Raw genomic sequence first — 22,673 nt, 5'->3', positions numbered from 1 at the left:
CAGGGTGAATTTTGGATCATGGCTGGGACAGAGCGTGGCCAGAATTCAATTTCCTGCTTAAATCTCATATGGCCCGTGGTGGGTCCCTCAGGAAAGGCTGAGAAACGAGAGGGTAAAGCCAACTGATTCAGGTGCTACATGGTCAGGCAAGGGACAGGGTGAGCTCACATGCCATGGGGTGGTGGGACATGGAGGAAGGGCTCTGGGGCACTTCCCAGGTCCCAGAACTGTCCTCTGCCAGACAGGGCACCCTGGAGAAGACACAGCCATCCTAACAGGGGCCACACCTCAATACAGCAGCCTCCTGGAGATGCAGAAACAGGATGAGAGCAGAGCTTGTGGGGACAGGTACAGACCATCTGTCTGAAGACACCACCCAGGTCAGCTCACTCTGTCCAAGGAGGAGGAAGGATTTGCCTGGCTCTGGATGAAGAGCCCGAGGCTGCAGGTGAGCACCAGCCCAGCCAGGCACTCAGACCCCCTGTGGCACCACAAACCTCCTCTGCTGCTGATGTGTGAGGCTGGCAAGGAAGGACTTGGAGGCTTCTCCCAGCCCTGCCCCTCATGCACCCCAGATGAGCATTGGTATGTTCTGTATCAAGCACATTTTAACGCGAATGCTGTGACCATCCCTTCCAGGGGTACAAAGCCACCCAGACTGAGCCTCTGAATGGCTGAGGCACATTTCTCCTGCCTCAGCTGCTGGTCCAGCCAAGCAGAAGGGTGGCTCTCTGGTAATGCTGGGAGTCAGAGTGGAGGAGGCAAGCAGGGGCCAAAGCTAAGTCAGTAACAGAAGAAGAGCCAGATTCCCAGTATCTGGGGAGCCAAGGAAGGGAGAGGCCCCACAGATGGACAAATGGAGCTGGACAAGGCAGGCAACTCAGCCCCAGAACTGTGCACCATCTCTGGTTGGCGTGGTGGCCCTGGGGTTCACAACCCAGGATCTCTCTGTGAGATCTCCGTGTGACAGGAAAGCTGGAACAGCTCAGGGGGTAGGGAAGGGGTGTGGAAAACCAGAAAATGCTGAAGACCCTCACACCATGTCCTCAGCCTTCTCACATGCTGCAGGGACATGAGGGAAAAGAGGAGACCACCCTCATTGCACCACACCTGGGACCTTCTTCCTTCATCTCCCCTAAGGTGGGACTCCCCAGGGCTGGTGGGCTGGTCTGTGGACCCTGGGGACAGACCCAGAAGCTCTGCCTGCACCTGCACATGTGCTTCTCAGGACAGAACAATTTCTTCTGCCAAGGGCAGGCCAAGGAGTGACATGTTCACTGAGAGAGGTTTCAAGGCATCCAAAAGCTCCTCTCATCCAATGTTTGAGCCAAAGAGGTGGCTCCCCAACACCACACACCAGGCAGAGAGACTTCCAGCTTTTCTCTGCAGCCGTTTTCTATGACGAACCATGTCTTACAGCTTCGTGCATCCCTTGTAGGATGGGTCTTCACAGCCACAGATTCAGAACAACTTCATAAAAGCCCTGAAGGTTTTACTAGAGATGTGGCCTGCTTTGACCTTCCCCTGTGCTCCATCCTGGACTCAGCAAAGCCTCTGCAGGAACAAGCCATGATCAGCAGTGGGTCCTGCTGTGCATGGGACCCTGTCTGTGTTAAAGGGGCTCAGAGGGCAGGAAGATGAAACTCAGTTTATGCTCCTGCAGGTTTGTTCCAGTTGTGAGACACAACAGAGAAAACCTCAAGGGGAACTAAAGATCCCAGTGGATGAGGTGTGGATGAGGAGGGTGGGCAGGAGCACATGGAACAGCACATGGATTTGCCACTCAGCACCTCATGCCCTGGCTGGGGCAGAGCCCTGAAGATGGGAACATGGAACAGACATCTCTGCACAAATGGGGTGATCTGTGGCTGCCCAGGGCTCTCACATCATTGTCCTCTGACACCACCAGCTGTGCTCTGCTGATGGGAAGAAGCAACACCAGAGCCTGCCTGGCAAAACCTTTCCCCTCTCTAATCCTCTTCTGTCACACATCCCAGCAGCTCACACGAACCAGCCCATGAGGCTGCCATGACAAACTGGGCAGGTTTGGGCAGGGCAGGGCAGCACGGAAAAGCTTCCCCAGCAGCCCTGCAGCACCGAGCGGGCTGGGCAAGAACGTCAGGATCCACGCAGAAAGCCCAGGGCAGTGTTTCCAGCTGCTTCTCACGTAGAGAAACCCAGGCAGCACATGGCCCTGCTCTTGCTGCCAGCTAAGCCAGGCACTCAGCATCTCAGTCTCCCTCTGCAAAATCAGACACATCCTTCCCATTCACTCCTTCATTCTGACAATTCACCATCAGGCTGCAGGTTTGCAGGGAGAGGCCATAACCACGGGGACAGCCCCGGGGCCACGGGCTGGGTTTAGCCCCTGGGTTAGGGGAGGGTCTGGTGCCTGCCCAGGGCCCCATCCCACCCAGCAGACTGGGGGCTGCAAACCCAGCAAAGTGCAGCTTTGGGTCTGCTCAGCAGCTCTGCCCTGGAATGTGGGCCTTGCAATGAACAATGATGATAATTGCCAGTGACAGTAACAGGCAGAAAATGTTTGTGTCATGGCAACAGAGGAAAGAAGCTCCAAGCTGAGCCTGTGTCCCTCAGCCAGCCCTGCCAGCACAGCTCATGCTGCTGCTGCCTCCAACTTCCCTGTGTACCCCACTGCATGATCCCAGACCTGCCCCGACCTGCAGACAGCAGGTGTGGGTACTGGATTTCCACTTAGATAGGGACCCTTGCAGTGCCCAGCCCCACAAAATACCTCAGAGCTAACCCTCTATATCCCTCCAAAACTGGGATGCATGAGGCTGCCCCACAGGGAGGATCTGCTTGGCAAATCCTGCCCAGTGATCTGCAGCCTCCCTCCAGCTCTGGGCACAACTCTCCAGCCCAAATGATGGAGGTGGGTTGTGTCCCATCCATCTCAGGCCTTGCAAAAGGCATGAGTTCCACAAGCAAAGCCCATTCCCTATTATTTTGCAGCCAGGACTCTTACAACAGGTGGGTGGAGGACCAAGCACTGCAGGACCCCACATCCAGGCATGTTGCTCCCTGGGCACCTGCCATTTCCAGCCACTCTGCTTCCCCTTCTCCTCACTCCTCCCCATCTCTTTGGGTAGCTCAGTCTTGGCAGATGTGACTTCCCACCAATTTCCCACGTAAAAAACCCCAAGGATTATACCTGGGCTGAGCCCAGAGGAATCAAACTCCAGCCCCACAGGACAGTGGTTCAGCATTTTAGACCCAAGGTTACAATTGAATCTGCACTTGCACAGTTTGGGTGCTGCCATCTGCTCATGAGCACCAAACCACAAAGTGTCAGTTTACAAGGCAGGGAGAGGACACCTGCCCAGTTCCTGCCCCAAAACCTCCCCCATCCTGCCATCAGCTGCCCGTGGTTCCCTGGGACAAGGCTCTGCAGGGCACATCCTGGGGGAATGGACCAGCTTCCTCCCCCTCCATCAGCAGCACCGTGCTGTGCTGTGCTCTGGGTGCAGTTAGGTCTGTGTGGTCAGTTGGAGATGAGCGAGCTGGACTCTCCTCACAGGACACACCCTGAAGACAAGGATGTTGTGCAGGGGACAAAGGACCTCATGACATGACCTGCAGTACTTTTTCTGCCAGCCACGATGCACCAGAAGGAAACAGCACAGGTTGGCTTGAGGATCCCAGGCTGACTCCAAATATTTTCATTTTTTTCCACCTTCCATTTAATTTGTGAATGTTGGCCCAGCAGCACTGCAGCCTGCTGCTGCTCAGCACCACCAGCTCCTGCAGCCCTGGGGAGTTTCCAAAGAGCAGGTGAAGCTCATGCTGGGCCAAGTGTTTAGAAAGGGAAGGAAAAATGACTCAGATGCACTCGCAGGCTCATCTGTCTGGCTTTGATGCCAGGTGAAGCAGCAATTCTGTTAGTGAGGAATTAAAATAGAACAATATAATTAAGACCAATTACATGGTTTCATGGAAAGCAAATTTGTCAGACTAGCATGGTGCTTTTTGAGGAGATTAAAAGATTGGGTGATAACAGAAAAGTGCTTCTAGGTAAATTTCTGACAGAGGTGTCTGAGCTGGTGCCACAGAACCACTCTCAGGGATCCAGTGCACAAACCTCTTCACACACAGTGAGTGGGTGAACTCAAAACCAGAAGCAGCCACTTTGCAGTTTTCCTCGCCAGGTCTCAGCTTTTCACATTTGCTACCAGTTTCCTGGAAGAAGCAGAGCATCTGGAGTGGTTTCTAGAAGTGCTGGGTCTCAGCATCCACTCCCCCCAGGCCAGGACAAACTGCCCAGCACTGGGCTCCTCTGTGACACCCACATCTGCAGGGTGCAGGGGTAAAGCTGCTGGCAGCAGCTGAGAGGAGACTGTTGAGCCTTGAATGGGGAACATGGCTGGGAGACAAACCCCAAATAGCTGGTCAGGGTGACCTGCTTGGCCCCTGGCCTGTCTTGGTCTGGGCTGTGGTCACAGTACCATAAGTAGTTTTGGGTGAGAGTGGCACCAACTCTTCTGAATGACTTGGGACCATCACTGAAGAGCTCCAGGGCAGCCCAGTGACTGTGTGATGGGCCCTTGGCCCTTCAGGCAGATCTCAGCAAGGCTCAGGGGCTTCTTGAGGGGCTGGAGTGGGAGGGTCTAGTGCACCCAGTGTATTCAGGTGTTAGATGCAGCATAGAATACTTTTTCTGAAACCTGCCTGAAAGGCCTCTGAGGTTACATGGAAGAGATGAGTGGAGCAAGAGACAGGCTGTGTGCCAGGTTTGGGAACACACCTCAGTGTGCAGGTCACTGAGGCACAGAAGTGTTAGCTGGGAGGAAGCTCTGGGGGTCCCAGCCCCCCGTGTCACTACAGACTATTGCCAACAACAGATGATGCCACAGCTGGCTTTGCCTAAGGGAGCATTTGGAAACCCTTGGGTATCTCCTGCAACAGGAGTGCAGAGACAAAGCAGTGAGGAAGCACCAGCCAACATTCCTGCAGACACAAACTGCTCAAGGAAGTTTCTAGGGCGGCTGCCCCTTCACTCCTGGTCTGTAGCACCCTGTGGCAGGGCACTGGGGTGCTGGAGATGTCTCTGGGCAGTGAGGCAGAGCTTTGCTGTGTCAGGAGCTGTGTGGCCACCATGGACACTCTGGAGAGCTCCCTGGGGGAGCACACATGTGTTTGGAGAGATGAAGACACCACAGAAATCACTGGACACTGCTGATGTGCTGATAGGTGTTGAGCTCAGTCTTACTCATGCTCAAGGTTTCCCTTGGCAGCAGGACAAAGCAGAACAGGAAAGGAGGGTTTGGCAGAGGCAACAGGATGTTTACCTCCCAGCACAGCAGAAAGCCCAAAGCATGAGGCAGCTGAAGAGAAGCAGTGCATGAGTGAGCAGTGGTGGGAGCAGAGGCTCCATTGGGCAAGTGCAAGGAAACCAGCCTGTGGAAGGCCCTGAAGGTGCCTGGCAGAGGAGGGATGGAGGGGTGAGCAGGGATGTGAAAGAGGAAAGACAGAGGAAAGCAGCAGGACAGCAGTGATCTGGGTGGGTAGGGTGATGCTGGGCAGGTGCAGGGATGCCCAGGCACATGGCAAGGAGGACACGGGTCCCTGTGCTGCTGGTACGTGGGCAGCAGCAGAAGGGATGTGCCACTGAGATGTTTGACACAAAGAACCTACAAATAAGCTCATGCCTGGACATGGGGGCTCAGGAAGAGAGCTGGAACAATACTGGCTTCCAGGGCACAACAGACAGGACCAAGCTGGACCCTGTGACTGAGGGTACCCAAGAGAGGGGAGACGGGGCTGGACTTGGCAGCTGATCACTCCAAGTGCCTAGTCAGGGCCACTGGGACAGATACAGTTTTGTCCCAGTGAGAGAAGGAAATCAGCACATTGCATCCCCATTAACTGCTCGCAGCTAATGAGCCTCCTGGGGTGAGAGCATGAGGTCCATCTAATCAGAGGTTCCTCTCCCATCCATATCTCACATCCATGGAGGGGGAGGAGCAAGAGGAGGCTGAGGCCAGTTGATGCCTGTCAGCCCTTTGCCAAGCCAGCAGGAAGTGGTGCAAGAAAGGCATCATTCCAGGAAGTGTGCCTTGAGTCCAACTGAACCACTCCAGGGCAGTCCCTTGCCACCTATCACTGCAGTGTGCTCATGTCAGCCCCACCAAGGCACACAAGGACACACCAGAGACTGTTTCCTCCTGTATTCCCAGCACCTTTCCTGCTTCCTGATCCAGACTCAGCTCAGGTGCAGCCACTTGCACAAGCCACAGGCTGCAGGACCCTGCTCGTGGCCAGGAAGGTGCCTCCTGCCCTGCCCTGGGCCACCCAGCATCTCTCAGGCAGAGCTGGGGGCCAGGCTGGGGTTAGCAGAAGTGGCTCAGAAGTTTGGGCCATGGAGGGAGAGGGACTCTGGGCACAGGCACCTGCAGAGCTGCAGAGTGATGCTCCCTTTCTGACACTGGCAGAAGGGATGCTATGAGACACAGGCTGATCTCACAGCAGGATCCAGCATCATCCTGTCTCAAAAAAGAGAGAGAAAACACCTCCAGGAGAACAAGCTGCTGGGAAGGGCTGCATAATCTTTTAGTTCAGCCCCCATTTTTTTTCCCCCCCAACACCAATGGAGCACAAGACATTGCTAAAACCCCAGATAATCCTAAACACCTTTGGGTTTTCCCTTGTCAGGAGTTAGCAGTGATTCCCAGGGCAGGAGCCTTGTCACAGGGGCTGGCAGCCCAGACCTTGGATGGTGCTTTCACTTCCAGCTCTCACTTGGTGCCACATCCTTTAGCCAAGGAGCCCCTGCACAGCAGACACTTCTTCCTGGGATTTCCAGCTGGCAAAGGGAGGAGGGGACAGACAGACAAGCAGACTCTCCCCTATCACACCCTGTACCGTGTGGGTGGTAACTGGAGATTGTCCTTGCACTGACACAGGGGAAGAGACGTTGCTCTGGGTGGGATTTTCAGCAGCTTCAGCAGCCATGTGTTGCTCCCACGTGTGACTGTGTCCCCTGGCATTAGGGCCCTGGGTCTGATGCATGTTCCTGCCTTCACCTCCTGTTGCTGGGACCACGGCTGTGGGGCAGCCCCACATCCCACAGCAACCCTGAGATGCAGCATCCAGCTCCTGCTCCCTGTAGCACCTGGGGTGGCTTTCACCCACCCCCTTTTCCCCAGAGGTGTGTTTCCTGGGAGATGTTACACAGGGCTCCTTTTGTAGCCCAATTAAGTCACTTCTCATTACAGTACATGTTTATATGTACTTACAATTACCTGCTCAGCACATACCTGTGCATAGAGCTCCAAAGCTGCTGCAGCAGTGACACTCAGGTCCCCCACAAGCCAAGGCAGTGTCTGACCGGAGGCCACCCCTGGTACAGCACAGGAGCATGTGGGCAGTGAGGAGCTTCAACAGCTCCCAGGGCTCAGGGAGATACATTTAACACCTCCCTGCTGTACCCAGAAGTGTTGTGGAGGTTCAAACACAGCCACAAAGATCCAGGTTTGGTTCTTCTGCTTGTTCTGCCTTGAGCATAAGCCAGTGGTACCACCAGCAGCCCAACATCAGCTGCACAACTGCAAGTTGCAAGGCACAGTCCTTGCTGCTGTGGGAGCTGTTCTCAGCCTTTCCTCTGGCCCCAAACATGACAGATGACCTTGCACCACCCCATGGGTCACTTTCACCCTCCACAGAGCTCCAGCACCAGAACACTGCTCAACCCCACCCACAGCAGCCCAGCAGGACACACAAATGGGGGTTACCAAGAGCAGCCTCTCCCAACTCAGCAACTCCAGCACTTTCTGGAAATGTTTCTTTTCTTTCCAGGCCATCCCTAAGAACTTTGCTTTGGGTCACAGCTCAAGATTCAGCCCCAGTGTCAGTGTTCCTCAGCAATGTGCTGATTGCTCACTTCTATGAACAGGTCCCTAATCCAGGTGTCTGTGCAGTTTTACACACTCACACTCACACTCTCTCTCACACACACAGAGCTGTTTGTACCAAGCCAGCAAAAACTCATGCCGTGACTTTCAGCTGGTTCTGCCCACTGAAACACCAGCAAAGCAGAGCAGTGAATTGCTTCTCAGCTGCGGGGCTCTGCTGACTCTCTCAGAGCAACTTTTAGTCCCTCCAAGCACATAATGAGTAAAAGCCTTGAGCTGGAAATGCAAATAGACATATAATTTATATTTAATACGGCAGTTAATGTCCTGTGTGTCCAGTAAAGTACCACCCAACTCCTATCACCCATTTATTGAGGTTACACCACATCATAAATTCCAAATGAGTGATAATGGTTGTATTTGGAATGATATTAATTATAATACATGTGAAGCCAGGGAGATGAGGGGTTAGCAAATGCTGCCCTTGCTGTGCAGACATGGCAGCAGGCAGGCCCATCAGCCTTTTGGAAATTGCATGTAATTGCCATCAGCTCCAAATGAATTAATTAATCGACTCCCCTTGCACCCTGGAAGAGGGGACCTGCTTGCAGGCACTTGAAGCAACCAATGTTGTGTACAAGTGACTGATGGAAAGGAAAGACTTCAAGGGAAACGTTTTCTTCAGTGTTTTGAAGTCTCCTTCCTTAGGTTGGTTGCAGTTTGGAGGAGAAAACCTGTGATTTCAGATCCCCTGGAAGAAAAATGTTTAAAGAAACCTCTGTTAAATTAAGTCCTAAGGGGAACCAGGAAATACCAAATTCAAACTGCAAAGAAGGGTTTATTTTGAGTGCTACCAAAAAGCTTAGAAATAAAAGACAGCCCCACTCTGCCAAGCTCATCCCACCCTGCAGCTTTTGGTCAGTGTCCCTTGTTCTATCAACTGGCACAAGCAAGAGGAGACTGAGACCTTTTTGGTAAGAGATCTGCTTCAGGAAAGGCAGGCAGCCTTCTGGCAGCCTGTGTGTGAGTGTTAGAGTAAGACAGATAGGGGCTGAGTCCAGAGGAAGAGTGTGACCCAGGAGGAGCACACAGAGGAGCACACAGAGGAGTCCTGGTTCTCAGCTCTGTCTTACCCACTGCTCAGGGAGGTGGGTTTTCCCAGCCTCACAGTGTTGCCTCCTCACATGGGCTTGGCCAACATGCATTCTGTTGGGTAAGGACCAAGGCTTATCAGGCATCTCTGAGCTCTCCTGGCCAAAAAGCAGCAAGCTGAAGAAACATGTCCTAGTGTCATCAGTGCCTTAGAAAGGGAAAGACTTGCAGACTTTGTCTGGAAGATCAAGTGCTCCCTGTCAGGCTGACACGGTGCCCCCCCCAGCACCCACCCCAGGCTGTTGCTGCTCTGAGCTCTGCCCCATGGAGGGGCAGCAGGACTTAGAGCTGGGGCTGGGCTGGCTTTGCTTGCAGGGTGGTGGCTGCTCAAGTCTGTGAAACTCACTTTTAAGCACAAAAACAGCACAACAACAACAGCAAACTGAGGGGAAAAAAAAAACAACAACAAAAAACCCAACAAAACAAAGCAAAACAAGCACACACACACAAAAAAAAACCCAACAAATAAAACAAACAAAAAAACCCCACAAAACAAACCCAAAAACAAAACCAACAAAAAAAGCCAAACCAAACCAAAAGCAAACAAAAAAAAAACCAAAACAAGACCAAAAAAAAAGGAAACCAAGAAAGGGTGGGGGAAGGACAGGGGTGACTTCCAGATGGGCAGGAAGTGCCATCTGTCTCCTGGTGGCTCAAGTGACACTGACACTCCCACTGCCACCAAGCCCCAGGCCCAGCCTGTGACCCCAGCACAGCAGGCAGGGGATCCCCAGTCCAGCCTCCTCTCTTCCCCACGCACATGACAAGTTTTTGAGCCAGGACAGAAAAATAAACCCGGCAGATCCCTTCTGCCCTCCTGGCAGGGAACTGTGCCCGGGCCAGCGCTGAACTTTGGAGAAGACTTTGTGCTGTGTGATTTGCAGCAGGCTGGGGTCCCCTCGGGTCCACCTGTTTCCCTCTCAACAGCAGCTCCTGGCAAACCAAGGAGGGGACCAGCAGGCAGCCCTGGCACAACTGCCCGTGGCCTCCAGGGAATGAGCCTCCCTGACCTGGGAGCCTCCCCGTGCTGGGTGGGCAGGGGGGCACAGGGAGCTGTGCAGGATGTGCTGCTGCGGCTGCTGGGCCCTGCAGAGGCTGCCACAAAGAGGGAGGCTGCAGTTCAGCATTCCTGGGAGCACAGATGTCTCCAGGTGACACCACCACTCCCCAGAAATAGCTGTGTCCCACCTCAGTCCCCAAGGACATGGTGGGGAAGTCCCTATGCAATGGGTGCAAGAGGGAAAGCCCTGACTGGTCCTGTTTTCCCTGGGTTCCCAGCAGTTTTGGCTCCAGGAGAGCAAGACTCAGCTGGGTGCTGGAAGGTGTGACCTTCTTGCCCTGTACCCTGAGCTGCTGTGGCTCAGCAGAGCAAGCCCTGGGGAGCTCAGCACCCTGAGGTGCCGCCATGAGAGGGCAAAGGAGCAGCCCTGGCAGGCGTGGAGGCATCACCCCCTGGTGCCAGCACAGCAGTGAGGGGCCCACACCCCCCTGCCCTGGAGCACCAAGCCCACCATGGGGAGCCAGTAGCACAGGCCAGCACATACCCACCTCCCCATTAATATTTTCCTGTTTCCAGCTGCACCATCCAGGCCACTCCTGTAGCATCCCCCCCAGCTCCTGGGCACAGCTTTACTGCCCACCAGCATCTTTCCACCTGTGCCAACACTCCTGTCCCCAGAGGGGTCCTTCTGACCCCTGCAGCTGCCCCTGACCCTGCAGTCACCTCGGGTGACACCGTTAGTGACTCCAGCCATGTCACATCCCCCTCTGTGCCTGCCCTGCCTGTGTCTGCAGGGCTCTGCAGGAGGGTGACAATGGGAATTGGGGCTCAGGGCCGCCAGGTGGGCAGAGAGAGCAGCAGCCCCTGGGGGCCTTTGAGCCAAAACAATAATGATCACAGGGTGCAAAAGGCCCTAGAAAGACCCTGGAGTGTTTATTATCATAGGAAAAGACTTGGTCTCAGCCCACTGTCCGTGGGAGGGATGGAAGCAGGAATTGCTGCAGGTGGGGCTGGGAGGTGTGGGGCTGCCTCCACCCCAGCCCTGCAGGAGCCACCAGCCTGTCCTGGGGCTGGAGAAACTCTCTGGAACAGCCTGGCCCTGCTGTGTTTAACGTGGCTAATGATTAGCTGAAGAGGACGTGGCCAACCAAGGGCACAGGGTGAGCACAGCCCTTCTGCCTTTGCTTACACAGCACACACAGCTGGGCCAGTCCCACAGCCAACACCCCCAGAGCCTCAGCAAGGAAGAAATGCCAGTTTGGAAGCAGCATCCAAGGGCTTGGACTGGGAGCAACACAGCTCTGCTTGAAACCTCCCCAGGAAAGAGCTGGCCCCAGTGAACACAGGGAGGTTTCCTCATCCAAAGATAAACCCAAGGAACTGGGATCTCACTCTTTGCCCTTGTGGCACCCACCAGAAATGGAGTCAGGAGTTAATGTGAAGCTCTGGGGTCACAAAAAAGGCCTCCTTGTGTGTCTCACAGTTGGAGATCCCACGAGATTTGCTACAAGATGCTCTTACCTGCCCAGAGAGCAGCTGCTTTCTGCCCCAGGGCAGCTGCAGCAGTTTTACAGCAAACTCCTTCCTCTCACCCTCCAGTTCAGTCTCTCATGTCCCCAGGATCCTGCCTGAGGTCTGCACATGGCTGCTGGGATGGAGAACAGCAGGTCTTTCATCAGGGTGTGACCCCTTCTCTGCAATGAGAGGCCTTCAAAACTCTGAGAAAACAGGGAGTGTGGCCATGGCTGAGGAAGCCCCTGCCTGCCTGAGAAACACCCCTCCCAGAACCTCATCCCAAGCACCCTCGGACCAAAAGCTGAAGGCATCAGGTTCTGTGCTTCCTCCAAACCTGTCAGCAAAACCTCAGATCCAAGACACTGAGGGGATGGAGAGGCTGCCTGGCCTGGAGGCTGTGCTGAACCAGGTGGAATCAAAGGACCAGACACTGGTCCAAGCCCTGCAGAAGCACCAGAGACCACCAGCCCTGAGACCCTGCCTGCCCCAGCTGCTCGGCTCCCTGGGCCCCAGCACCAGTCTCAGCTGCTCCTGAGGACCAGCTCATGGCTCTGCCCCCCACAGGGTCCAGCACTGTGGACCTGCTGTGCTGGACATTGCCTGCCTGGAGCTCTGCTCCACATGGATCCATCTGTGAGACCCACTGAGGAGCCAGCTGGGAGGAGCAGTGCATGGAACTGTGACACTGGAAAAGAAGAGGACTGGAGGTTTTGGAGACTGAACATAGGACACATCCTCTGACAGATACATCTCTCTTAATGTGAAGATTTTAACACTGGGACTGGCACCCAGGAATGGGGTGGAATCTCCATCTTTAGAGAATTTCAGAAGTTGAATGGACTGGCCCTAAGAAACCTGCTGCAGATTTTGAGCCATCTCTGCACAGAGCAGGAGGCTGGACCAGAGACCTCCAGAGGTCCATCCCAAACTCATCTTTTCTGTGATTCTTTCAGCCCCTGAACGTTTGCTGTTTGCTGGCCAGAGAAAAGAAATGGGCCCATCCATGGGTGCTGGTCTAAGGCAAGTGTGAGGGAACGCAAGGACTGGGTTTGACTGGTTTAAAGTACAGGTGGATTTTGCTTTGCAGGTCACTGGGAAGGCTGAGGCTTCCCATGTCTCTCATGTATCACTCCTAGTCAAATTAATACTATTCTTTGTGTGAAGAGGAAACCACTTAAAATGGCTCTCACAAGAGCTTCTCATCTGCCTGAGGGAACAGAAAACAGAATATGAACTGATCTTAGCTAAATGAAGTTCACTTCAGTTGTCAATTAGGGGTTCAAAGCCAGTTAATTATTGCACTTCAGCTTCACCTGCCTGTACACAGATCCAAAGAGACACCTTCCATCCCCTTTCCCTGTGCAGGAATTTAACACCCTTACTCAGTCCACATGAGATTTGAAGACCTTGGTTAACCTCACCTAAGCCCAGATCCAAAAACCTCTTCTGATTCAGCAGACCCAGAATAATTTCCAGGATTTCATTAGCTCTTTTCTCCACACCCAGCTCCAGCACCTGCTGCAAAGGCTGAGAATCAGCAGCAAATCCCAGTTCTAGTTACCTTATACATTTTCATGTGTACCTGAGTTTCCAAAGGCCATCGTTTGGAGGCCATCAAGTCTTGTTTCATGGCAATCTCTCTCTTCCCAGAGGTGGGAAGTGCTTCTTGACCCTGTTTCTCCTGCCAGACCTTGGTGGTCTCTCCAGGAAATCATCCATCAGGACCATCCTTTCAAGAAGCACTGGCAGAGCAGGATGAGCTGCCTCTGGGTGTGAACACACACAGGTCTGGCTGCAGCTCAGATCCAAACAGGCTTCTGCTTCCACTCTGCAATGCTCACTCTGCCTGCAAACTGCTTTCCTGGGGCCTGGGCCTCTGTCTCATTCTCTTTTTCCTTCCTTCCTACAAATTCTTCCTTCTTCAAATTCTTAAGTTCCTTCTTTCATTTATTCTTTCCCTTCCTCCCTTCCTCCCTTTCTTCCTCCCTTCCTTCCCCCTTTCCTCTCTTCCTTCCTCCCTTCCTTCCTCTTTTCCTCTCTCCCTTCTTTCCTCTCTTTCTCCCTCTCTTTTCCTCTTGCCTCCTTACTTTCTTTTTCTTTCCTCCTTCCCCTCTGCATTCATTTCCATGACAAAGGTGTCTGATCCGTCCTCCCGGGGACTCACCCCCGAGGCTGCTGCTCCCTTACAGACCTGCAGACTGAGGCAGATAAATAAGAGGTTTGGATATTGACTCTGTTTCTGCAGCTCCAGTGCAAGGCCTGGCCAGGAGCAAAGGAGGATCTGACCCACATAAATAATAACGAGCAGCATTTTTAAAGTAAATCATCTGGAAAATTCACAGACTATTCCATCCTATTGTGTCACCAGAGGGTCATAAATAATTCAGTCTTGCTCAAATATTTATGGAAATCAATTTAGCCCTCAGTCCAACATCACCTCCCTGAGAAAACAGTTTCCTTCCTTATCTGAAGTGCAAACCAACTGCCCTGAATCCCACCAGCCTCCCTGGGGCTGAGGGCACCTGTGGCTTCCCAGGAACATTCCCAGGCACCAGCCCAGCTGAGCAAGTCCCCATACAGCTCTGGGGCCACAGCAACCACCAGGAAGATGAAGCTGCACGTGCTTCCTCAGGAAAGGAGCAGGTCCAGCAGCTGTTCCCCTTCTGCTGTGACCACCCTGAGCTGCAGGACGGGGCCTCTGCTCTGGCCCAGGGCAGATGCCACTTCCAGAGCTGAGGGACAGTGCTTAGCAAAGCTCTTGGCACACAGAGAGCAACTCCTGTCCAGGTGACAACCAGTGCTTGTAGCAGTGATCCCTGCACAGCAGAGAGAGGCTGCCAGAGGAACCAAAGGTCAGAAAAGAAACTCCCCCAGGAGGAGCAGCCCTGGGGAGCTCCCAGCACCCACTCTCAAGGAGAAGTCCACAGCTCTGCCTTGCCCACTGAGGAGCAGCTGCTGTGTCACCCGGGCCATGACCTGGCACTTGCAACTTGCTTCCTTGCTCCTCTCTGGCTGACACGTGGCAAGGAGTCCTCAGATCTCTCTTCCCAAAAGTAGAGTGGCCGCATGAGCTTCTCATCATGATCAGCACCCACAAGGATTTCCACCCACGTGGTGAATCCTCCAGGCTCCTGGCCCTGAGCACCTCATTGATCCTCCTGGAAGCTCAGCATCTCCAGGTCCTACTCCTGTCTCTTGATGAGAAACCTGCTTCATGGGAGCTGTGAATCTCTTCCAGCACCTTCATTGCAAAGAAAGGAACAGGACAAATCCCCATGGTGGAAAAGCTGTCCCCTTTTGCACATTATCCAGAGGTGCAATAGGCTCAGACCGTGACTTGACCACCACACAGATCAAGATCAAACCAGCTCCCAGCTCAGCCACCAGCACTGATACTGGGGGGCAGCCACAGGCAGCCATGGAGAAGCTCCCCCAGCCTCAGTGTTCCCTGCAGCTCCTGTGAGCATTAGCTCCTGGTAGGTCTCTTACCTGACCTGTCCCCAAATTTCTGGACCCATTTCTCTCCTCTAGTGCACTTTGCCTGGAAAAACATGCAGAGCCACAACACAGATGGGTTCCCAAGCCACCATGGACCATGGCAGATACATCTCCTCCTGTAGAGTCCCATGCCTGTCCCTGGGCTGTGTGCCACCTGGGGACCTGAGGTGGCAAAGGTGAACAGGAGTCTGGGAGAGATCATCCTCTTGTGCTTCCACCACTGGAATATTCCTGCATCAAAAGCACCAGCCTACAAGCTTTGGCCTGAGCATCCTTTGGCTGGGAGCACCAGGGCAGGAGCCAAGCCTGGTGGGAAGAGCTAAGGGCACACTTCCCAGTGTATGGCCAGGGTCATTGACAGCCACGGAGGTGAAACACAGATATTAGCTGGAGGTAACATCTGTATTCAAGGTGCTTGAGCTCCCCTGGTTCTTCAAGGTGAGAAACTCACTGCATTGCAGGATGAGGCTGAGAAAAGTTGTGACTGGAGCCTGAGGGTCTGTAGGACTTGGTATCATTGATGGCCAAGCTCTGCACCCTCCAAGCTGCAAGAACAGCAGAGGCATAGAAGCCAGAGTGTGAGGAGGTTGAGAGCTGCTCCAGCTCCAAAACTGGGTAAGAAAGGTCACAGCTTTTCTCCTGCCCAGGCCTCCACCAAACATGCTGCATCTTGAGCTTCCTCTGAGTTTCCAAGTTAGGGAAGAGCTGGTGTGTCCCATCCAGACATGTACCATCACATGGACCTACATTTCTGATCTCATCTGCAACTAGAGCTGTCCTAGAGAAATGTTCTGCAGATCTTTCTCAGGCCAAGGATGCCTCTCCAGAGAGCACTGAAGGGAAGACACACTCCTCAGAACTAGCCTAAGAGATCTTCTTCCAAAGCTCCTCTGCTTTCCCCTGGCCTCTCATTTATAGCAAGAGAAAAGGCACAACTCCACAATGAGCCAGAGGCCCAGGATCCCAGTGCTGGCTGTTCTGAACAAGGTGCTCTGCCTGGCTCTGGTAGGACACATCCCTCCAGAAGCCCCATGTCTGTCATAAAGGCAGAGGACCCAGAGAGGTGTAAGATCCATAACAGTCCAGGCACTAGAAACTGAAGCTTTCTACTGTAACACACATCACCATCCCACCCTGCTGGCAACCAACCAGCACAGAGGAAACAGGAGAAGACATCAGGCCCAAGCACTCATGCATCATGTGAAATGACCCAGCAGTGTCAGACTCCAGCACCAGCTCTGCCCTTCACAGACTTTGGAGGTCCCTGCAATTCTCCACTTCATTAGAATTTGGACAGACAAAATCAGCTCTTAGCACTGACCTACAGACCCAGATCAGAAATCAAGAAGCAGCAGAGGCTCTTGGTTCATGCTGAGCAGGAAGCTACAGGACAAGAAGATGCTCCAGCCGAAGAGTCACAGGCTCTTCAGGCAGGTGGGAGCCCTGTCCTGGCAGAGGACAGCAAAATTCAGCTTGCAGTGATGGTCCATGCTGGAGAGCACGTGTTCAGTATGATCCATGCAGCAAAATGGGAACTCCAAACAGCACCATCCTGAAGGGCAGAGCCAGGTGGGGTGACCAGTCCCTGGGAACAGTTGCACCTGCACGGCCTGACATGGAGGAGATGGGAGCCCTTGCAAAGCTGGAGTCCCTTACCTGCACCCTCAGACATGATGGGGCCAGGATTCTCAGCTCAGGCTGCCAAGCCTGAGAAAACAAAGGCTGGAGAAATTACCACCAAGGTGAAATAAAATTGTACCAGTCTCTACCATGTCTTCTGTACATAAAAGTAAAACCCAGAAGAGTAAAACACCAAATAAACCTGAGGTGCTGGAGTGCCAGAGACAAGGTATGCAGAGCTTCACATCTACTTGCCAAGGGCTTGTCCTAGGGCACAAGGCTGGTAACTCCCTTCTGCCCTTCCCCCAGATGTGACAGCCATGCTGGGGCACCCTCAAGGCCCAGGCACATCTCATGGGTGCATGTTTGGAGATGCCACCAGCTGAGAGCATCACTGTCAGGGACAGTGTCAGCAGGGACACCTGCCAAAGTTTGCATGTGCAAAACCTGTACTTCAAGTGACCATGCCCAAGGAGCCACCCCTCTTGTCTCTGAGCTAACTGTGTTCCCTGCCAGGGTTCTGAGGAGCTCATAGCTTCAGTGGTGAAAGCAGAAAGGGCCAGTGGAGCTGCCCAGAGCTACCAGACCTGCCCAGGAGAGCAGCAGCACAGCCCTGCTCTGCACACCCAGAGCCCTTTGCCTGCAGCTGCCCCGGGCAGGGCAGGGATCAGGGTCTGCACAGGGACCAGGTGCTGCTGCCACAGAAGCACCTCCTGGATATGACAAGGTCTTCTTAGGAGAAAATCCTAGGTGAATGTGGGTAGAATCCTTTTTCTGTTTTGTTTTTGTTTGTTTGTCTTTGTTCTCCCAGTCTGGAAAAGACTCCCTCCTGCCCAGTATTTATAATCTGGGGTCTTTGAAAGATTATTTTTCTTTGTCAGGCTGGTGGGAACTCATTGCAGATGAAAATGGCTGTTCTTGGGCTACAGGGTCCTGAGCTGCCCCACATTTGGGATGTCACCTCATGATTATCCTGAATTCACAGCCCCACTGTAACAATGTCTGCCCCTGCACCCCGTGCCAGGACATCACCTTTGCTGTTGCAGGAAAGCCTGGGTATTGGTTGTGTTTTCTTGAAAAAGGGATTCATTTGTGCCCTCTTCTCCCCAGGCACAGCAGCACAGTCAGTCTCACCAGAGCTGCTTGGCTTTCTCCTCCCTTCTCCAGCCATCACTTCTTGGCTCTTAATAAATTATTCAGCTTTCCTAAATATGCATAAGGGTCTCATTAACAACTAATTTTGCTTATTTAAAACAAATGCATCATCAAACTACTATAGTGTTTCCCCTTTCTTAGCCATGAATTATTCAGGTGCTGGGAACCTGCCTGCAAATTGATTTCTTCTTCAGAGGTGCATTTTTCAGAGCCTGGAAAAAAACAGACTGTGGTTATTCTGGTTAAGGACATTTTGACCCGAACTCCCATTTCACAAATCCTATGGTGTTTTCCTGGGAATAGACAGGAGGAAAACCAAAGCATTACCTACCAGATGCACCTGGAATTCCTGACTGCAACAAAAAGGGAGAGTTTCCAACAAAATCTTTTGCACAATCTGGACTTGCAGCCCTTTCCCAGGGTGCAAATGGCTTCTCGTTGCAGCAGGGTGGGGAAGGGTCTGGATGGGATGACTTATGAGGGGCAGCTGAGGTCACCTGGATTGTTCAGCCTGGAGAAGAGGAGGCTGAGGGGTGACCTCATTGCAGTCTGTGGTTCCTCCCCAGGGGAAGAGATGGGGCAGGTCCTGATCTCTTCACTGCTGTGACCAGTGACAGGACTGGGGGAAATGGCAGGAAGCTGAATCTGGGGAAGTTCAGGTTGGATATCAGGAAAAGGTTTTTCAGCCGGAGGGTGGCTGAGCACTGGAACCAGTTCCCCAGGGCAGTGGTCCCAGCACCAAGCCTGCCTGAGCTCAAGAAGTCTTTGGGTGATGCTCTCAGGGACAGGGGGTGATTCTTGGGGTGCCCTACACAGGGACAGGAGTTGGACTCCATGATCCTGAGGGGTCCTTTCCAACTCAGCAGATTCTATGATTCAATGACTCTGTAATTAATTCATTACACACTGACTTCTGGGTGCCTTTGGGTGCTCCTGCACAAGCCACAAAGGAGAACCTCTGGGCAATGAAGGGACATCTTGACATGCAAAGCCCCCAGTTCCATTGGATCCAATATGGGCTTATCCACAAAGAAAGGACTGAAGAGAAAAACACTTGGAGGCCCAAAAGGGAAGATGTGCCAATTGTGCTGTCACCCTTCAGGCCTGCTCAGCCACCACCACTGAGCAGAACAGGGCACTTAGCACCCACACATGTCCCCACACATTCACACCCCTTGATTCCTGTTGCACCTTGTCTTGTTCTGAAGCTCTTCTGCAGAACTGTGTTTAGAGATCCACCTCCAGACCCTGCATCCTTCTTGCATAGATCCCTGAGGATCTGGTCCCATTCTAATCTTAGGCCCACAGAATTACAGAGTAATTCAGGTCAAAAGGGACCTCTGGAGGTTTCTAGTCCAACATCCTGCTCAGAGCAGGCTCAGCTATGAGATCACACCACGTTGCTCACAGCTTTATCCAGCCTTGTCTTGAGAACTTGCCAGGGTGGAGGCTGCAACATTTCTGAGCAATCAATTCCACCTATTCCATGAGGCCTCTCCTCACCACAAAAAGTTTTTTCCTCATACCTTAAACTCTCTTTTTTCAGTTTGTCTCCATTGTCTCTTGACCTCCTGCCATGCACCACTCCTCCCGCCCCAGACATTCCTTGTTATCCTTGTTCTCCAGCCTTCCAGGCCTGCCCCAATATCAGGCTCTGAGGTCTGGGGAACCAGTGGCCTTGATGACAGCCAAATCTTCACCAAAACTTCCTCAGACATCTCCTCAGGCTCAAAAAGGGCATTTTGAAGGAAGCTTTGACAACCCCAAACCCATGAAAAGGGATTACAGTGAACGTTAGAAATGGAGCCCTGGAGCAGTGACCTTCAGCTCAGTGTAAAGAAAGAAGGATTTAGAAACTTTCCTTGCACATCTTGTAGGTACCTCGTGGGGCTCAGTCCCTGGCAAATCATTTCTGCTGGTGGTTGGAGATCTGCAGGGGAGATGAAGAGTGTCTCCCAGCACAGACAGCTCCTTCCTGGAGTTACACTATGGGCCTCCAGTCCAGAGGCAGGTCCATAAATGTCAGGCAGGATCCCTGGGAATACAAGTTGCTGAAGCTTGTTGGGTGTCAGCAACACTCCTTCAGTTGGTCAGAGCTTTGCAAAGAAGTTTAAGATGCAAGTCCCTCAAGAGTTCTGATCTCCACCTGTCTGAGGACACTTCATGCTCAGGACAGCGCCCACATCAAGCCAGTGTCCAGGAGCCCCTAATCACAGAATCACAGATTCCCAGGGGCTGGAAGGGACCTCGAAAGATCATCTAGTCCAACTCCATCACTGTGGTGGTTTTCACAGGGAGCCTGGGGATTGGAGTTCATCTACTCCAACACGGTGACCAAAGGCAGGGCAGGAGCCCACCAAGCCCCAGGGCATTTCAGTGCTGCCATTCCAGAAGAGCCACCCTGGCAGGGTCAGCTGTGGCCTCAGCAGGAGCCACCTGGCACAGGGGACAACTGCACCTTCATAGCTGTGTCTGAGTCTCTGCTGACAAAGCAGATCAGGCCCACAAGCCATGTGGGGTTCCTCACTAAATGGAGAGCAGATGGTTCCTTTCATTTGTCCCTTTGCTCCCTTGGTAAGGAATGCAGTGGCTGTGTTTCCATTTGCCTTCTTACTCTTTCATGATAATAAAAACCCTACTAGGCACAGGAGGAACATGAATCTGTCAATGTCTTTTGTAGCACAGCAAAGTCCTGAGACAAGATGACCCTTCCTTCTTCCCCCTGCCTGTCTGCAGGGCTGGGTCTCTATCTACTCATCCATGTGGCTGCAGCTTCTCAGGATGCCACCCAGGAGCAGCTGGTCTGTGCAGCAGGCTGAGGACAGAGTCCTAATCTCAGCCTCTGCCTGTCCTGTGATGGTCTGGACTTTTCAGCCAGGACTTGTTCAGGAAGGACCCAGTGGCCACAGCCCCAGACAAGGCAAAAGGGGCTGGGAGGGAAGGTCCACTTTGCACAGAGCATCCAGTGGGATGTGGGATGTGGGATGTGGGGTGGCTGTTGACAGCTCTGTCCCACACGTTTGGCTGGAGGCAGTGGTGTGCTGACCCATTCCTGAGAGAGGGGATGGATCTGCAGAGGTGCCAGCACACTGTGTCACAGCAAGGTCACCCCAGAGCTGGCAGGACTACAAAGCATTGCTGTGAGTCACTCCAGGCTCTGCCAGTGCTCCTCACAGAACACTTGGAGAAGGTCACCACACTCTGAGTGACCTCAGCAGACCAAGGCACCAAGGAAATGGCAGGTAATTTTCAGGTTGTTCTGGATGTCCTATCAGTGACCCACGTTCCGGGGCATGCAAAAGCCATCACTTCTCCTCCCAGCTTGTGACACCTCTGTGATCCCAACAGAAAGGCACTGGGAGGAAAGGGTGGGATAGCACTTGAGACCCATTCCTCATAACCAAGGAGCTGAAGCACCCAAACTGGTTGTTTGTACACCAGGGTCCTGTGAATCTCTGGAAAAGCCTTCAGTTGCTTAAGTCAGAGAACACCTTCCTACAGTTTGCTTCCAGCAAACAGGCAGGTATCCCAGGAGAAACTTCATTTAATCAGAACAGCAGGAACTTGACAAAAATCCCAGTTGTGCACAAGGGGACACATTAACCACAATCCTGCTGTACCACACTTGCATATAAGCAGGACTTTGCAGCTCAGGAGCAGCTGGACTGACTAAAAGTGCATCTGAACACAGTCTCTTAAGAGCTAATTTTGTACAGACAGTATCTCAGGATCACTCTGGTTGGAAAAGACCTCCAAGACCATGGAGTCCAACCACTACCCTAACTCTGCCACGTCCACCACTAAACCCTGTCCCCTGGCACCACATCTGTCTGTTTAGATGTCTCCAGGGATGGTGGCTCAGCCACCTCCTGGGACAGCCTGGATCACCAGGTCCAACTCCTGCCCCAGAACAGGACACCCCAAAGTTCACACCATGTCCCTGAGGGTGTTGTCCAAATGCTGCTTGAATATTGTCAAGTGTTGCTGGAGACAGATCATATCTTGCTCCAGGAGTCACAGTCCTGTGTGCAAAGAGCCTCCATGTCAAAAAAGTTCCATTCACTACCTCAAGATTGCAATCTGGACTCCAGGATCCCTTTCCACCTTTGCAGGAGAGGAAAAAGGTCCCAGCATGCTGGGCTGGTGCAGAGAGCACTGCTGGTGGGCACTAGCAAGGAGGACAAGGAACATGGCTTCAAGCAGAGGTTGACCTGCCTCCAAAAATCAAGGCACATACATTGGGTCAGGTACCTCTTCTGGACTCAGCCTAACTCCAGGTACTCCTAGAAATACTCGGAGGTTTTTTTCACTCTTTAATGTCAGACTTCTGCCTTAGCTTATGTGTGTTCCTCTGTTCCAGCCCCTGCACTTCATGAGAGGTAAATGCACCCAGTGATTGCAAAAACTAGGGTGCCTGTGTCCTGTGAAGGGTGGAGCTGGTGCTGTCCTCGACCTGTTGGGTGAGAATGAGCCAGTCACCTTCGTCTTGCAGACCTTGTTTTCCCAGATGGAGATAGATTTGGAGACTCTCCAACAGCTTGATGTGTTCCTTATATTGCAGTGCCCAAAACTGCAGGGCTCAAGGTGAGGCTGCACCAGCCCCATTTACGTACTTTCATAAATACAGTTTTACAGCCAGGGTTAGTGTTGATTTCCAGGTGACTGTGTGTATCATGTAGCCCTCAGCACCCAGTCAGAGCTCCTCACTTCCCCAGCACTTCACAGGTCAACTGCAAAGCAACACAGATGCATCCAGCAGCTGGTACAGGTGGTGTCAAAGCACAGCTCCTTCCTGTGTGTGCTCTCCTGGACAGACCCCTCACATGGCACCCGAGAGGAGGAGATCACTTGACTCCTCTTGATGC

The sequence above is a fragment of the Chaetura pelagica genome, unplaced genomic scaffold, assembly GCF_000747805.2.
Source record: "Chaetura pelagica isolate M959 unplaced genomic scaffold, ChaPel_1.0 scaffold639, whole genome shotgun sequence".
Classification (NCBI taxonomy): Eukaryota; Metazoa; Chordata; class Aves; order Apodiformes; family Apodidae; genus Chaetura; species Chaetura pelagica.
Note: the sequence above shows the minus strand (reverse complement) of the source record.